The sequence below is a fragment of the Protopterus annectens genome, chromosome 1.part0, assembly GCF_019279795.1.
Source record: "Protopterus annectens isolate FY-2018-M chromosome 1.part0, PAN1.0, whole genome shotgun sequence".
Classification (NCBI taxonomy): Eukaryota; Metazoa; Chordata; order Ceratodontiformes; family Protopteridae; genus Protopterus; species Protopterus annectens.
The window spans coordinates 615,114,212-615,129,555 of record NC_056725.1 but is presented as its reverse complement, the minus strand read 5'-3'; positions in this window follow the sequence as shown (position 1 = coordinate 615,129,555).

Here is a 15,344-nt window from a genome sequence, read left to right as displayed (position 1 = left end):
TATTGTAGGCTTAAAAGTTAATATTTTCTGAAATCATGCAAGCTGTTTTTCACATCTGGAAATGGAAAAGAGATAAGAAAAGAACAGACAATAATCAGTGTGAGTAGGCTCACAGGCTGTAGGATGGGCTTTAGCATGAGTGACCTTAATGTTAAGTTATTTAATGTCTGTAGATGAAGCTATTAATTATGGTCAATTGTTCCTTTCTGGGGGGGTTAAACTTTATTTTTTTGAAGATTTACATAGTTTTCTGTGTGTTTTTTCTAAGTTAGTAGGATATGGGGATGTTTTGAAACTTATTTAGTTTTTTGTTTGAGGGTATTCATTAAAGCAAAAAGTCTTGACAGATGTGATATAGGTTTAGATGGGGATGAGAAGAAACAACCGTATAAAAGATCAGCTTGCCTCATTAGCATGTGCATGTAACACAAAAGTTGAAAATGCACATTCAGAAAAATCTGTCCTATTTAATAGGTTGGACCAATAGCTTTTTATCATACTGGCACACTATCCTTATTAGCTTAGAACTTAAATGGTCTTATATCAATAAACAAAAAGGAATGAGTCTTGAATTATATTAAGAAGTCCAGAGTACAGTGAAACGGGGAAAGCTCAAGAATCAAGGCGAGACTGGGATTTTGGATGCAGATCCTTTAGGAGTTTAGCCGAGGTGGTGCAGTGGTAGCATTGCTGCCTCACAGCAAGAGGTTCTCCCGTTCGATTCTCGGCTGGAGTGCCTTCTGTGTGGAGTCTGCATGTCCTCCCCGCGGTCGAGTGGCATTCAAAAGACATGCGTAGAATGGGTGTGCCTTCGTTGAAGGTTGGGCGTCAAGCTGGCACCTCGACACCCGTACAAAATCGACTGCCAATCATTAGCGGTCCGGAGTTCCGCTGCGGCAACCCCTAACCGGGAAAAGCCGAAAGAAGAAGAAGATCCTTTAGGAGAATAACAGTTACCATGCAGAATATTATATTCATAAAGTAGCAGAAAGTATTCTTAAGAACTAAGCCAACACAGGAATGCAGAACGGAGATTCTGCCAATAGGGATGAATGCAATTAGGGATATAGACAATAAGTAAGAGGTGCTTGGAATTGGTAAAAGGTATTGGGATTAAATAATTAGAGAGGGAAAGTTAATAGAATGGGAAGAGACCAAGAATTTATTTGGACTGCAGAATAGAGAGTGCATTCCCTATCAAGGACTGTTATCAGAATATAGGCAAAGACAAACAGATAGGGGGATCCTAAGTGAAAGACAAGCACTGGTACAGTTGTTAGTAGAATCTAGAAGCAAAGCTGCTGTTAAAAGAGGAATAATTATTAGAGCATACAAAATATTGCATGATAACTATAATAATCAATAAGAGGAGTTTATGAAGGATTGGGAAGAGAGACTGGTTAAGCAGTTCACAAAGAAACAATGGAGAATATATGCATGCCTCTCAAGTATGTAACAAAGTCTAAAAGATTTAAGATCTGTGTTGGAAGTGCTTTTATATCCCAAGTAGACTTCAAAGAATTTTCCTCAAGTAGATTGCGAATGTTGGAGGTGTGATGAGGAAGAAATAGGTAATTGGGAACATATTTTTTGGGAGTGTATTGAGTTGGTAAACATTCTCAAAACTTACCAGAAGATGTAAAAACTGAGATTTTAAATCCTCCCCTTAAGAAGGATGTTCTGTTTGTCCCAGCTGCTGCCGAGGTTCTTAAATGATTTGATTAGGGTGGGAAATTGATTCAGGGCGGTCACCCAGATTTTCCAACCCTCCTTTTCTACATTTAATAAAAGCTTTCTAGCATAACAGCTTTTTTCAAAAAGCAGTTTAAGCATCATGGTGTTAACAAAGGGGATTTTTGAAAAGCAATGGCTTTTAACAATCCATTCCACCAAGGAAATTGGGCTCCCTGTCAGACGAATGAAACGCTGTTTCTGCGAATACAAAATGATCGACATGTATTGCACGAACTACGTAAATGCCGAATGTCCAAAACAGTGAAAACCGAAATGTCGAAGTGTTTTGGTTGGCCCGTCTGCGGTATAGCTCGCTCCGTAAGGTAAGTGTGCGATAGGTATGGACCTTAGGGTAGGGTGCGGGTTAAGGTAAGTGTATAGATAGGTAATGTATGTAAGATTTAGTGTAGTGTTAGAAGTAGGGTTTTGTTAAATGTATTTATGTGTATTATTTATTTTGTTAGGGTATATCTCCATAGGGGAAGTGTGCAGTAGTTATGGAACTTAGGGTTGGGGAAGGGTTAAGGATAGTGCATAGATAGTTGTGTATGTGGGGTTTAGTGTAGGGTTAGAAGTTGGGTTTTGGTGCTTTACTTTAGGGTTAGGAGTAGGGTTTGGTTAGTGTATGTATGTGGTTTATTTATTTTGTTTGGGTAGGTAGTATGTAGAGGTTGGTGGGGTTGGCCGACTATGACTGTTCATTGTTTTAAATTTCGCGGTTTAGTGCGTTTGTTCTGTTTGTGGTTCGATTAATACATGTTGCTCTTTTGGTATTCGCTGAAATGGATTTTCGCGGAACTGATATAGACCCGGAAATTGACAGTGTCAGGCTCCAGTAGTTGCTTACTACAGACTTCAAGGCATTCACATCTTTCCATATTTGGAAGATTGTCTTAAATTTGCAAACTTTTTTCCAGTTGTCATAAATCTCTGACAAGTGTCATGAAACTCCTGCTCAGCCTGGAGTTTCAGGCGAACTTACAAAATCTTCTCTCATCCCTTCAAACTGAGTTTTTCTGGAATGTCTTCTGTATACTAGCATTTCTTCCACTTTGACAATGTAGAACTGTATAAAGACAGTTTCCTGAGCTTTTCCAACCAATCTCTGGGAACTGCCAGGGGGAATTTTTCAGGATTCTCAGTTTCATGGCCTTTCTGATTACCATGATTCCCTTGGCCTGACTTCACAACATGGATGCCCTTCATCTTTTCAGATTCCATTGTTGGGTTTGTGAGAAGGAGGTGTTGTGCTGAATGAATCAGTTCTCTCTCAACCCAGGTCAGTATAAACTATATAGCTTAATCTGCGTTAACAGTGATGTGTCAGACCATCTACTGCTGCATTAAGTGTAAACAACTGTACTTTCTTCTTACATTTTTTACTAGCATTTTGTATAATGTAATATATTTAACCATAAAATCTAATCTGGTTCTGCTAACCAGAACAAAATTCAAGAATTGCATGCCACACTTGCTCTGTATACTCCAGATATAGCCCTTATAACAAAAGCCTGGCTAAAACTAGACATCTCTAACAAAGAAATACTTCTCCCAGGATACAACATGCATAGGCTAGATATACCACAGAAAGAGTGGTGGTGGTATCATCATTCTATACAAAAAAACAATCTCAGTTTAGAAACTCTAGCCCTAACCATCCCAATCTTTAACAACACAGAAATAGTGTTTACTAAACTAACAGTTAATCCAGATAAACATCTGAACATAGTGGGAGCCTGCATCCCACGTGGGGACAATCTTGACTGCTCTAGAACACATCCTAAATTGGACAGCAACATCTCTCCCTCAGGGAACAATTATAATGGGTGACTTTAATGTAGACTGGCTCTCCTGCATCTCTCAAAATTCCTCTGACCACATTAACCTACACGGTTTCTCACAAACAAACCAAACTTGTACTAGAGTAGAGTAGACAAAACATTAAATAAATATTCAATCCTAGACTGAATCCTTACAAACAGACCAAATGTATCTCTACACTCTGGCTGTCTCCCAGACAGCCTCAGTGACCATATTCCATCTTACATTCTCCAACACCGAATAAATCCATGTAAACGTATTACCTACCACCAAATCTGAGATAAAAAAAAAAAATATCCCCCAAGACTTCATAACTAGTTTAAAAAATGAAACTAGGTACCATTCAGAGATCCCCCTTTAGATACTGCAGTTGAATACTTTAACTCAACCTTCCTCAATATCCTAAACATCTTGTCCCCCCCCCCGAACAATAAGGATAAAATCCAATTATGCCCCCTGGCTAACCAAAGAAGCAAGATCTCTGTTAAAAACTAAAGATAATGCCTGGGAGAAATGGCTCAACAACAAAACTACAACTAACATACATATTTAGAACTATGCAATAAAGCTAAAAAGCATATTAGATAGGACAAAATAAATTACTATAGCAGCATCCAATGAAAAAAATCAAAGAAACCCACAACAATTCTGGGCTTCCATCAAAACAAATCCTACATCCAGGACAAACTAGTACTCCCTCACAACACTCACCGATACTAAAGACAACATAGCCTCACAATTTAACAGATACTTCACTGAATCCATAATAGCCCTCACAAACATTAATTGTTCTTCCCTTACCCAAACCCACATTAGTACCCACACTAGATCCCAATAACGTCTGTTTCCAACCTGTCCCAGTGAACACCATAGTTAAATATCTCAAAGGCTTAAACCTACTACACTTGCTGCTGACTGTCTACCTGACAAATATCTAAAAATTGCTGCAGAAGCAATATCCTATCCAGTATTCATATTACTAAATCGATCTCAGAACATATCATCCCACTACATAAAGGTGGAAACTCGACAGAATTATCAAATTACTGGCCAATAGCTGTACTGTTACCATTATCAGAAATAAAATGATCTCAAAAGAGATCTCTCTCTTTTCTTATACCTTAATACCTTCATTCACTTCTCCCTATTATACCCTTTATAACTTTCCTTTACATAATATCTATGTAGAGAAATGTTATCTCATATATACCGTACGACCATTGTAAAAAAAAAAAAATGTATTTCTTTGTTTTATGGCATTTTATTATTTCTCTTTTGTTTTGCTCCTATCATAGTTATACATTACATATATTGTCTAACTTTGTAAATTTTAATCTTGTATTGCCTATTGCTGTATAAACTTGTAATAATCCATTGGAGCTTTACTCCCCGGGCCTCTACTGAAAATGGACATATATCCAGTTGGACTAGCCCGGTCAACAAATGTAAAATAAATAAATAAATAAAATAATTGAGAGGTGCATCCATTCGCAAATCTTGAACTGTCTAATAATCAACAATCTTCTGTTTAATACTCAGCATGGTTTCCTTCCTAATCATAACACTACCACCGCCCTTGTTAACTTTACTAACATTAACTACCATTGCAGTGATGGCAATTTAGTTTTCTCCATCTCTTTATTTGTCCAAAGTTTTTATACTGTCTCTCATTCTAAACTCTTAACTACACTCTTGGTACTTAAACTTAGCCATTCTGCAGTTACTTGATTCCAACAGTATCTAACTGGATGCCAGCAAGCTGTAAAATGGCAACAAAATCTCACTTCATTACTGCCTGTAACCTTGGAAGTTCCACAGGGATCTATTCTGGGCCCTCTCCTTTTTATTATCTTTACTAAACATCTTCATATTGCCACCCCACTTACCTACATAGTTCAGTATGTGGATGATTCCACTCTGATTTGTGCTGCCCCAACACTACAAAAACTCAAAAAAATCATCCAGCAGTCATTTAATGACATAGAATCTTGGCTAAACAATGCACAACTTATACTTAACCCTACTAAAACAAAACTCATGCTCTTCTATCCAAATAGAGCTGCAGACACCCACCCACCATTCACCATCTCATCATTAAACCATACAATTATTTCTTCAGTTTCCCAAACAAAATTACTTGGAGTGGTCATTGACCATAATATAAAATTCTACATACAGATAACACAGACCATAAAAAAGTTCACAAAAAAATAGGAACACTGTACAGAAATTGACACTTTCTAAATAAATCTTCAAAGGACACTATAGCAAGAACCCATCTTATCTCTATGCTACTATATGCCTCACAAATTCTTACAAACATTAAGAAATCTGACCTATCAAAATTTGTAACTTGCTATAATAAAATCACAAAGTTTGTCACAGTAACAGATTTTCAAATCCCTTCATTGTTTGGCTTTAAAACAACTATCCTGGCTTGACCTACCAAATCTACTTACTTATAATCAACTCACCTTCGCCCATCAAATACTAAATCAGCCAGAAGAAATATCAGTACTTCAAAATCTACTAATATGCTACTTCAATAAGAAGGTATTGAGTTCCAGTAACATATCATTCCTAAATATATCCAAACCTAATAGTGCAGTTGGAGTTTCCCTTTACTCCAACTGCATAGCCAAAACTTGGAATTCCCTGTCATTAACTATCAGAACAACTGCTAATACTTCCAGCTTTAAAAAAAACTTCTCAAATCACATGTATCAGAATCATGGACCTGCTGTGCCCAACCCTTGTTAGAAAATAGATGTCATAAGGCAGCTAAAGGAACCAAATCTGTTATTTTTGTATTTGAATAGTATACCCCTACTAAGCCTATGTACACTTAACTTGCTTGTTTTCTGCCTATAATCACAGCACTACTAATCTTTGTATCCTTTCTAGACTATGTGATTGTATCAGTGAACTGTATAACATGTATTTTCATTTTGTATTTGTATCTGAGATTGAATCTGTATTTGAATCTGCACATTGTATATCTATCTAATGGTTATTTAACATGTGGAGCTTTTCTCCCTGGGCTTCCGTTGAAGAATGACATTTTGTCCATTCAGACTTTCCTGGTAAACAAATGTAAAATAAATAACCGCCTTAGCACCCTTTTCTCTGCCAGTGACTACTCCGTGACAGCTCAGACTCTTCCTTTTGTCCATAAAACCCTGCACCTGAGAGAAGGATTCCAGATCTTGTTGCTGTCATTGTAGCTATGAATTATGTGAGTTTTCACGAATCTTGTTAGGGGGTTCTAAGTCTTCTTTTGTTCTTTTGTTTAATTTTGTACCGTGTCTTCAAAACATAAATCTTAGACTTTTTGTGCCTATCTTATTTTCTCACCTGATCTTTTCCCCTCTTATTCTGTACCCATTCCTTGTCATTAAAAAAGAAAATTGAAAAATCTGACTTTTTCTTTCTAACATCTTGATTTTTCTGCTTAGTGATCAACTTCTGTCGTAGTTGTTCCAATGTAGTTGTCAAATTTAGCTCTATAAGAGAGTTTTGACATAAGTTTGGTCCTGGCCTAACGAGTTGTGTGAAGACCAGGACCTGTGAAGTTATCTTTATAGGTTTGCAATATTTGTTGGCTGTTGTGTGGAGTTAACCGTAGAAGGGGAGAAGAAAACAAAGGCCTTCAGGTTTAAAAAAATGCAAAAATTGTGGATTTGCATGTAACTATTTCAAATGCTGTCGAAGAAAAATTCTTTGCATCCAGTATTTACAGGAAAAATGCTTTTTCAAATTCTTATCTCCATTTTGTTAATTGTCATCCGTACAAACAGAGGCACAGTTTAGTGACAAGTGAGTTTTATTAGTTTATTTATTTTATTTTACATTTGTTTACTGGGAAAGTAAGATACAGTTCCTTTTTCAGCGGAGGCCGAGGGAGAAAAGCTCCACATTTACAGGGACAATTGTACAAAATATCAAAACATTACAACAGAAAAGTAACACAAAGATACAGTGTAATGCATACAGAGTTTTTAATTCATTAATTCTACATATATAGACTAAGGTTTATGCACATGTCTAATAACAGAGGATACTGATAGTCTATCTACTAAAAATTGTATATATGTATATAACTATGGAGAGATAAAACAGGTAAATAATACTATATTATCAGGGAGAGATAATAAAGTGAAGAGTTGGTCAGATTGTCAAGGTTAATATTTGGAGACACTGAATATAGGAATGAGAATGATAAATTAAAATTTTCCAGCAAAGGGAGTACCCAGAGAAGTTATTAGGAGAAATTAGTAAAAAAATTTTAATAGAGAGGAATACAAGATTTGCCCCCCCCCCCCAACCTTTTGGGGAAAATCCACTGTATAGATTTAAGTCCACATAAAATAACTGCTCTTGTCCTAGGAGTTCAGGTTTTGTTTACAGTACAGGAAGTAAAGCTGTTTGGGATAGTATAAGAAAAAAGGAAGATTCTTATAAACATTGACAATTTTAGTGACAAGTTTGGGAGGCAGCAACATTTGTATATAGGTGTCAAAACAATATTAAGAAGAAATTATAAATGAGAGAGGTAATGCAAAAGGATAATAATGTTAGTAGAAAAGGGTGCTTACAAGTGTGGATATTGTATTTGATGCAGATTTATTAATGAAGGTAATAGTGTCACTGTAGAAAATGATCAGAAGGTGAATTCTAGTGAGATGTTTATCAGTTGTTGCACTAAAGGGGTCGTGTATTTGGCTAATTGCCAGTCTTGTACCACATTCTGTTGTGGTAAAATAGAGCGACAGCTGAGTATTGTAATGTATGACATGAAAATAACATTAGGAAAGTTAGTAGTCTGTTAATTTTTTTAAACTTGTATATAATATTATGTTAATTATTTGTAAGTCACTGTAGCGTTTGTTTAGTTTTTCTGAACTTTTAGGTCTTAGTTGAGAGAAAGATAGTTTAGTACTAGGAACTTTGGTATCCATGGTAGGTTGTGTTTTGTTAGTAATATTTATAGTTACAGTTGTAGACTTGTGGCTGTTTTTGTTACTTATGAATTTTAATAGTTAATTTGTAGAAAGGGATAATTTAAAAAATGTGAAAAGTTAAGATAGTGTTGGAAGGACGCATTAGAGTCTTATATACAACTACATTAATATGGTAGTGAGATGTATCATGTTATCTCTTGGTAGAAGAAATATTTTTTAATACACAGTATGGATAGTTTTATTCTATTGTCTATTAATGTAAATGGATTAAATAATGGCAACAAAAGGAAATCATTAATGAGATATTTAAAATTAAATAGAGGAGATATCATATTCTGGTAAGAGACTCACCTGATAAAAATATTCTGTATCTGAATAACTTAAGTTACAAGATGTTATCAACTACTACTTTTTACAAAAAGAGGAGAGGAACTGCTTTATTTTGGAGAAAATCTACTTTAATGCCTAGTGTCTTGGACTCTATTAATGACTTAAAGGAATGTATACATTTGTAGTAATTAAATATAATGGCAAACTCTGTACATTAGCTAATATTTATTGGAACCCTGGAATAGGTGCAAGGGTGGCTTACATTTGTTACAAAATCACTGGAAGGGTAGTTTAATTTTAGCTAGAGATTTTAAGTGCAAATTTACTATAGAAGATACAAGCGAACAGAATAAAGCTAAGATTCTAGCATCAGTTAAAACACTATAAACATATTGGTTGGCAATAATAATCTAGTTGATGTAATAGTAGATGCAGATGGTAAGACATTGTTTTTCACCCATTATTCTTATGCACATGGGATGCAAACTAGAATTGATAGGATTTATGCTTAAACAGATTTAATTAATAAAAATTAATTATTTTAAAACTATTCCTTGTCCTTTATCTCATCATAATACACTAAGTATTATGGTATCAATGGATTTAAGGAACTTTCAGATTATTTACATAATTCCAGTATATATGATATAATTAAAAGAATTTAAGACTTACCTAAGGAACAGATTGAGAATTTTCTATCACGGAGTGATAATGGTCAAGTTAGTAAAGTCATACGATGGGAGTCTGTAAAATGCATATTAATGATAGAATGGGAAGATGGCCTAGTAATAAAATGAAAGAGTGGGATAGAGTCATTAGAAATACAAGATGATATACATAAAGCCAGATCTGAACAACAGACAAAGAAATTAGATACTGCTGAAGTCATTAAAAAATTAACAGGTAAAGTAGAGATAGCTTTAGAAAAATTAAAATTGCACACAAGTGATGACTCAAAAAAATCTTCATAGCTTAGCTAATAGAAGTAAGATGTTAAGCAAAAAGGTACAAATCAGTAATATCCTAACTCCTCACACTAATAAGCTTACTTCAGACATAGAGGAAATGGTTAATATTTTTTATAAAATCCATGAGGATCTTGATAAAGATAAAAATGTTAGTCCTAATGATTGTAAAATGGAAGAGTATTTAAAGAAGATGTTACTAATAAATGTCATGATCAGCAATTGTCACTGTTGAATAAGCCTATTAACCTAATAGAAGTTAAAGAAGTTTTAAAATAAAAAAAAATGGCAAAGCTCTGGGGTTAGATGGCCTGAGTATGAAATTATATAGTCTGCTTCCATTAAACATTTTAGAATTACTGAACAAAGTTTTCAGGATAATTCAGAGTGGCAAAATAATTCCTCCCTCATGGAAATTTTCTGTAATCTCACCTATACTCAAGGAAAGGATAAACATTTAGTTTCGTCATATAGAGCTATTTTATTATTAAATGTAGACTATACAGTATTTGCTTCAGTCTTCACTACAAAATTAAGATATGTAGATAAATTAACAAAGATCAAATATGATTTATAGTCAGTACATTAATTTATAACAATATAAAAACGGTAGCAGCAATCTTAGAGTTAGCAAAATAATTGAACAATGAATTGGCCCTAATTAGCTTGGATAGCAAGAGAGCTTTTGATTCTGTAGCCTGGAACTACTTATTTAAAACTTTAGAGGCATTTGCATTTCTTTAACAAATTATTGGTATATCAAAAACTTGTATAGAGATTCCAAAGCATATACTAAAATTGGAATTTACATATCTCAATGATTCACTTTAAACAAAAGTACAAAACGAGGGGTTCCCTTATTTCCTCTACCATTTGCATTAGTTATTAAACCCTTAGCTAATAGTATAAGAAGAAAATTATAAAATTGATGGTTTTTCATTTAATAATAATTCTCAATCTAAGATGCATCTTTTTGCAGATGATATTTTACTAATTGTAGGAGAATTAAGTTATTAATTTGAAGAAATGGATGAGGAAATTGGTAAGTTTCATGAAGTATTGTTGCTGAAATGTACTATTAATAATAAAACTGAAACCTTAGTATTAAATCAATTACTAGATAGTACCTTGAAAGATAAACATAAATGTAATTAGGAAAGAGAGAAATTAAAATATTCAGGAAAAATATCAAAATGTGAGTAAGATTATTACTCATACAGTTTGAAAAATAATATGTGTCACTCCTTATTAAAATGGAATGAGTGTTTTTTTTTTCATTTTGGGGATAAGTTATTTTTTATTAAAATTATTATATTACTTAAGATTATTTATATACATATATATATATATATATATATATATATATATATATATATATATATATAATGCATTCGATAGTTTTAATACCTGACAAAAAACGTACGGTATCATATTCTTATGGTACCCTAAAAAGCAGAGAATTGCTTACAGAAATCATATTAGACTGTGGAAGTATGGTGGTGTTAGTTACCCCTGATGTAGAATCTTATTTCATTGCTGCAAATTTTAACTCTATTATACTCTGGCTAGACTCAACTTATACTAGTGAATGGAAAACCATTCAAGAACAGACTATATTAAATTTTTACAACTTTATTAAATGTGATAAATTAGAAATATGGAACAATAATTTCAGCTGGTTAAAAACGTACCTTAGGAGGAAATTAATTTCAGTCTTTGGACTCTGCATATATAAAATCAATTCTAAAAATACTTAAGAAATATTTTTTAAAGCTCCATTCTTTTAAACATGGATAATGTTGTGATTTCCTATTGTACACACCTCCAGATTTGTGAAACTCAGAACAATGTTAAAATTAATTTACAAAAAAGGAATGGGTTAGTATTATGGTCTGATTGCATTGAAAAAGGGAAAGCTAAGTCATCAGAATATTTAATAAAAGATTTTAAGTTGGATGACTCTGTTAATAAGCTAATATTATCCATCAGTAAGAAATTAAATGAATTTGTAGGTAATATTAATGAATTGGATTAGAACACTGCTCCCCCATTATATGAGTATATGAGTGCTGTTATCAAAGGTAAATTGACCTACAAAGAAAGCTTGTCCAAGTTATATAAGTTAATTACAAATAATAATAACTTTGATGCAAAATTCTGGAACCTTTTAGATAATAATGGATTGAGTGACTCATTTGATGATCAGAATAAAACTATGTTGCTTAAGTCGTTAAACATCTTCAAGTTTATGCTGGAAAGTTTTTATGTGGAAATATATACACAGAATATTTGATGTTAAGTTGTCACTCTCGCCTTCATTCTTGCTGGATGGGTTCGGAGCCGATCCTCGGCTCCGACTCGGCCTATACTATAGCTCGAGAGCTATTTTTACTGGCTCGAGGCAGCCCTATATCCCACAATGCCATGCGCTAACTCCCCAGATCTCATTTGCCACTTCGCTGCGAGGTTGCCTTTTTTTACCGGCTCAGGTCAGTAAAAGAGATTTTTTTCAGTAGAGCTATTTTTCAGATAGTTTTCCAGATAGTTTTCCTACCTTAGGTCCCTATCAATAGTTTTATTTATTACAGCCCTTTTGTAGCCCTTCTTCCCCTCCTTTTAGTTAATTTTTATAATCGGGCCTACGGGCTTTAGCTTAGTTTCCCCCACCCCTTAGAGTGTCTGTGTGTGGGTGTTTTAGTCAGTCCCCTTAACTCCCTTCTGGGTATAAGTTGAGTGAGTGTGTGGGCTGACTGTGTTTTTCTGTATTTAGGACTATGTCCAAAGATGCTAAGGTCTCGGGATTCAAAAAGTGTGACTCGTGCTGTCAGAAAATGTCTCTGACAGACGGTCACACTTCTTGCATCTGTTGCTTGGGGCCTTTACACCTGCAGGACTCTTGTTCCGTCTGTCACGGATTTAGTTCAAGAGTCCTGCAGGAGCGTTGTAATAAGCTCATCTTGAGGGGCTTATTGAAGCCCGATGACTCCCCGTCCAAGTCTGGCTCGGGGAAGTTTTCTAAAACCGCCAAACCCTCGGCTCCAGCTTCTGAGTCGAGGACTTGGTGTAACTGAGATGGCCCCGACATCGGTTCCAATCAGATCCGAAGCGAGCAAGGATGTATCCGCTCCGAAACCTGCATTGGAGCCGACTCCAGCGCACAAGCGCTCTAGATCCCCCTCGCTAGAATCCATCCGATCGGCTCCGAGATCACCACGCCTATCGGAGCGGAGTCATAGGACTCATTCATCCAGGTCATCCAGGCTTTCCGACCACGATATTGAGAGGGTGGTCAGTAGACTCATAAAATCTCAGGCACTAGCCCAAATGCTCCAAAGCCCGTCTCACCAGACTGTGGCTCCCTCGGTACCGCCATCGATTCCTCCCCCCGACTCACCATTCGAGTTTGGAGCTGGAGTTTGTCGGAACCGTAACCTTGCCCACGTCGGAGCCGATACTTCCACCTTCGGCTCCGGCATCATTGGCTCCGACTTCTTCATTGGTTCCATCCGTGGAGAGGTCCGGGCGCCGGGACTCCATTGCCAGCTCCGAGGGGGCGAGTGGCATCGGACCCTTGTCCGACCCCGCTCTCCCTCTCGGAGCTTCGGCTCTGGTTAGTTCGGCCCCAACATCATTCTCGGAGCCTTCTCTGTCAGTGCCGGGAACGGTTGGGTCTCTTCTGAGCCGGGACTGCCTTTGGTGCCTGATAGGGGAGCCTTCGAAGTGATGAGGAGCATGCTGGACCCAGTGTCCACTCCAAGGTTAAGTTCTGCAGCTCCTCCCTCTACAATGCCTGTTACGGTCTCTGGCCATCCTCCTGCATCTGACAGCAGAGATCCAAAGCATAGGGTACCCACTTTGGGTGTCTCCTCCTCTTCCAAGGCCTCCCCTGAAGCTTCAGGGAAACCCCCTAGGAAAAGAAAGTGCAAGAGGAAGCACATAGACTCCCCCGAGTGTGTCACGTCAACACCAACTTGGATGAGTCAGAGGGTTTCCCGAGATCCCCCTCTGAGGATTTCTCTTTTTCAGACATCCTAGAGATCCTGAAACAGAGGGGAAATTGGTCCACTCTCAAACCCTCCGAGGACGAGTCGGTTTACCTTGACGCTTTTGGATCTCGTCCTTCCACCTCCTGGGTGTCTCCCCCTTTCGACCCACTAATGGAAGTAGTAGCCAGAAAGGCATGGGCAGCTCCTGACTCAATGGAACCTACCCCTAGGAGGCCCTCTAAATTTATTTCTGCTCTGGAGGACAAATCCTTTCTGACCAAAGGTGCTTCAGTAGATGCTATGGTGGTAGCAGCAGCCACTAAGAAGGAATTAGCTGATCCTTCTGTACCTGTTCATCCTCCTAACAAAGAGTCCAGGACCATGGACAGGTATGGTAAGCGGACATTTGCTTCAGCGACCTTCGCCATGCGGTCACTGAACTATTTATATAATTTCACCCGCCTTCATAGAGATTTGCTCAAAGAGCTGGGTGAAACCATACAGGATCCTTCTGCTGTGGGTTATGAGGACAAGATGAACTCCCAGCTGGCTACCCTGAATTCCATTGTTAACTCCTCCATTCGGCTTATCTCCTATGCAGCCGATGGAGCGAGTAGGGCCGCAGGCACAGGTGTTGCATTGAGACGTCATGCTTGGATGCAACTCTGTAACTTTGCCGATCCCTTCAAGGCGTCCTTCACCAACACCCCCTTTGATGGTTCAGAATTGTTTGGACCTCAGGTGAAGAATACCCTCACCAGATGCGAGCAAGATGGTAAGACTCTCTCTGCCGTGGGAGTCCACTTTTCCATGCCTTCTAGACCTTATCCTAAGGGCCAGAAGGGTGGAAAGATGTGGTTCCACAAACCACAGGGAGTCGCGCCTGCCGCACATGGTGAATTTCCCCCCAAAGGCAGAGGGGGGGAACAATAACAGACGCCGCCCCAGGGGCAGAGGGGGTCCACAGAACCAGGGTTCCAGGGAATCCTTCCCTGACCAACCCTTTTAGCATCCCTGAGAAGCTGCCCGACTGTCCGCCTTCGGAGGCAGTCGGGGGAAGATTATCTCTGTACCCAGAAGCCTGGCAATCCCTCTCCCAAGACAAATTGGTACAGTCGATCATATCCGAGGGTTAAAAAATTCCCTTCATTTCCCCTCCGGTCCAGCCGTCAAGACCCCTACCAGACGTACCACCCAGACAAAGGGGTCAGGCACAGCTAGAAATAAAAAAGCTGTTAGAAAAAAGAGTCATCCAGGCAGTCCCAGCAGATCAACTAGGATCCGGAATCTACTCCAGATTCTTTTTGGTACCAAAAAAGACAGGAGACTGGAGACCCATTTTGGACCTCAGCAGATTGAACAACTCTGTACAAAAGACAGAATTTCGGATGGTAACACTGCAGTCCATTCTACCCTTTTTGGGCAGAGACAACTGGATGTGCTCGTTAGACCTCCAGGATGCGTACTATAATATAAAGATACACAGGCGCTCCAGGAGGTTTCTCTGCTTCCGGCTGACAGCCAGTCATTATCAATTCAGAACCCTT